At 42.3% G+C, this 3,722-nt stretch overlaps 1 long non-coding RNA gene across 2 annotated transcripts; it reads left to right on the top strand.

Annotated features, from left to right (window-relative positions):
- The first annotated feature begins 2,535 nt into the window (after positions 1–2,535).
- LOC133536582 (uncharacterized) lies at positions 2,536–3,452 on the top strand. Of its 2 annotated transcripts, XR_009802489.1 has the most exons (4): positions 2,536–2,648; positions 2,756–2,916; positions 3,024–3,184; positions 3,292–3,446. It is a non-coding gene; the product is annotated as an uncharacterized LOC133536582 (long non-coding RNA). The 2 variants fall into 2 exon arrangements; XR_009802490.1 differs by lacking the exon at positions 2,536–2,648 and having other exon boundaries at positions 2,699–2,916; positions 3,346–3,452.
- Positions 3,453–3,722: the final 270 nt, after the last annotated feature.

A 3,722-nucleotide genomic window follows, 5' to 3' on the forward strand; every position in this document is an offset into this window, starting at 1 on the left:
AAGGCCTAGAACCTGACTGCCCCCTAGCCAGGGATACGGTGAAAGACCTCAACGGCGGATCATACGGAAGACGGTAAATTTAAAGGCCTACTGAAATGAGATTTTCTTATTTAAACGGGGACAGCAGGTCCATTCTATGTGTCATACTTGATAATTTCGCGATATTGCCATATTTTTGCTGAAAGGACTTAGTAGAGAACATCGACGATAAAGATCGCAATTTTTGGTCGCTGATAAAAAAGCCTTGCCTGTACCGGAAGTAGCAGACGATGTGCGCGTGATATCACGGGTTGTGGAGCTACTCACATCCGCACATTGTTTACAATCATGGCCACCAGCAGCGAGAGCGATTCAGACCGAGAAAGCGACGATTTCCCCATTGATTTCAGCGAGGATGAGCGATTCTTGGATGAAAACAAAAAAAAACTAGACGGCAGAGCGATTCAGATTTTATTAGACAAATTTACTAGGATAATTCTGGAAAATCCCTTATCTGTGTTTTACTAGTGTTTTAGTGAGATTATATGGTCCTACCTGTACAACCTGAAAGTCGGAGGGGTGTGGCCACGAGTGTGGTGACCGCCAGTGTCTCCGAGGGAAGCCACGTATCTCGACGAGGCGAAGGCAGCCGGGCTAAGATTTTTTTTTTTTTCCCTCCTCCGCGGTGGAAACATCCGACGGTCGGGGGCGGCCAGTAGGAGGAGGCAAGAGAGTCCGCAGCTGCAGGAGAAAGGATGCAAATGTAACAGAGGTAATTTAGTGAAGTGAAATGAATTATATTTATATAGCGCTTTTCTCAAATGACTCAAAGCGCTGCTGATCCGCTTGAGATGGTTTCCTGTGGACGGGACTCTCACTGCTGTGTTGGAGCCACTATGGATTGAACTTTCACAGTATCATGTTAGACCCGCTCGACATCCATTGCTTTCGGTCCCCTAGAGGGGGGGGGGGTTGCCCACATCTGAGGTCCTCTCCAAGGTTTCTCATAGTCAGCACTGTCACTGGCGTCCCACTGGATGTGAATTCTCCCTGCCCACTGGGTGTGAGTTTTCCTTGCCCTTTTGTGGGTTCTTCCGAGGATGTTGTAGTCGTAATGATTTGTGCAGTCCTTTGAGACATTTGTGATTTGGGGCTATATAAATAAACATTGATTGATTGATTTACATAGTGACACCCAATATCTAAGTTACATTTAAACCAGTGTGGGTGGCACAGGGAGCAGGTGGGTAAAGTGCCTTGCCCAAGGACACAACGGCAGTAACTAGGATGGCACAAGCGGGAATCGAACCTGCAACCCTCAAGTTGCTGGCATGGCCACTCTACCAACCGAGCTATGCCAATTGCTTACTGTTCTTGTTTTGATGTCATTTTATTTTAATGTCATTTTATCTAATCTATTACATTCACACATTATGTAATGTGACTCTTTATTTCGCAATTTTTATTATTCTAAGTTCAGTACTGTCATTTCCTACATTTTTTATGGTCATTGAACGTCACATGTCACAACAGACTTCCAGGCTGAGACACGTGTGTGTCGTCAGTCTGTTGACTTCCACGTGACGGTAAGTTGTGCTCTCTGGCGCTCTCTGAATTAGCTTTCAGCTAACTTATTAGCAGGCTAGCTGTAGGCCTAAAAGAGACATATTTATGTTAAGTTTTGTTTTGTTTTATTTCTGTACAGGTTTATGAATGTAAAGAAGGCTGATTGGAGACTCACTATGATTGTTTTCCCCAGAATAAACCATGTTTGAGTCGGAAGAATGACTGGGTGTCGTCTTTTGGGGAAAAACACAACGCAAAGGAATACTACATCGCTACACAAGCTCTCCGCTCATGTCTACGGTAAGAGCCGTCTTATTACCACCATTTGCTAACTTATTAGCAGGCTAGCTGTAGGCCTAAAAGAGACATATTTATTTTAAGTTTTGTTTTGTTTTATTTCTGTACAGGTTTATGAATGTAAAGAAGGCTGATTGGAGACTCACTATGATTGTTTTCCCCAGAATAAACCATGTTTGAGTCGGAAGAATGACTGGGTGTCGTCTTTGGGGAAAAACACAACGCAAAGGAATACTACATCGCTACAAAAGCTCTCCGCTCATGTCTACGGTAAGAGCCGTCTTATTACCACCATTTGCTAACTTATTAGCAGGCTAGCTGTAGGCCTAAAAGAGACATATTTATTTTAAGTTTTGTTTTGTTTTATTTCTGTACAGGTTTATGAATGTAAAGAAGGCTGATTGGAGACTCACTATGATTGTTTTCCCCAGAATAAACCATGTTTGAGTCGGAAGAATGACTGGGTGTCGTCTTTTGGGGAAAAACATAACGCAAAGGAATACTACATCGCTACACAAGCTCTACGCTCATGTCTACGGTAAGAGCCGTCTTATTACCAGCATTTGCTAACTTATTAGCAGGCTAGCTGTAGGCCTAAAAGAGACATATTTATGTTAAGTTTTGTTTTGTTTTATTTCTGTACAGGTTTATGAATGTAAAGAAGGCTGGTTGGAGACTCACTATGATTGTTTTCCCCAGAATAAACCATGTTTGAGTCGGAAGAATGACTGGGTGTCGTCTTTTGGGGAAAAATACAACGCAAAGGAATACTACATCGCTACACAAGCTCTCCGCTCATGTCTACGGTAAGAGCCGTCTTATTACCACCATTTGCTAACTTATTAGCAGGCTAGCTGTAGGCCTAAAAGAGACATATTTATGTTAAGTTTTGTTTTGTTTTATTTCTGTACAGGTTTATGAATGTAAAGAAGGCTGATTGGAGACTCACTATGATTGTTTTCCCCAGAATAAACCATGTTTGAGTCGGAAGAATGACTGGGTGTCGTCTTTTGGGGAAAAACACAACGCAAAGAAATACTACATCGCTACACAAGCTCTCCGCTCATGTCTACGGTAAGAGCCGTCTTATTACCACCATTTGCTAACTTATTAGCAGGCTAGCTGTAGGCCTAAAAGAGACATATTTATCTTAAGTTTTGTTTTGTTTTATTTCTGTACAGGTTTATGAATGTAAAGAAGGCTGATTGGAGACTCACTACGATTGTTTTCCCCAGAATAAACCATGTTTGTGTCGGAAGAATGACTGGGTGTCGTCTTTTGGGGAAAAACACAACGCAAAGGAATACTACATCGCTACACAAGCTCTCCGCTCATGTCTACGGTAAGAGCCGTCTTATTACCACCATTTGCTAACTTATTAGCAGGCTAGCTGTAGGCTTAAAAGAGACATATTTATGTTAAGTTTTGTTTTGTTTTATTTATGTACAGGTTTATGAATGTAAAGAAGGCTGATTGGAGACTCACTATGATTGTTTTCCCCAGAATAAACCATGTTTGAGTCGGAAGAATGACTGGGTGTCGTCTTTTGGGGAAAAACACAACGCAAAGGAATACTACATCGCTACGCAAGCTCTCCGCTCATGTCTACGGTAAGAGCCGTCTAATTACCACCATTTTCTCACCGAAACCTGCCGGTTGACATGTGGTAGGTAACCATGTTCGCTTGACCGCTCTGTTCCATAGTAAAGCCTCACCGTCATCTTTCAGGAATGTAAACAAGGAAACCCTGGCTGTGTTTGTGTTGTTAAAGGCGACCGCAATACACCGCCTCCCACCTACATCTTTCTTCTTTAACGTCTCCATAATTAATTGAACAAATTGCAAAAAATTCAGCAACACAGATGTCCAGAATACTGTGT

Source organism: Nerophis ophidion, linkage group LG17, assembly GCF_033978795.1.
Source record: "Nerophis ophidion isolate RoL-2023_Sa linkage group LG17, RoL_Noph_v1.0, whole genome shotgun sequence".
NCBI lineage: Eukaryota > Metazoa > Chordata > Actinopteri > Syngnathiformes > Syngnathidae > Nerophis > Nerophis ophidion.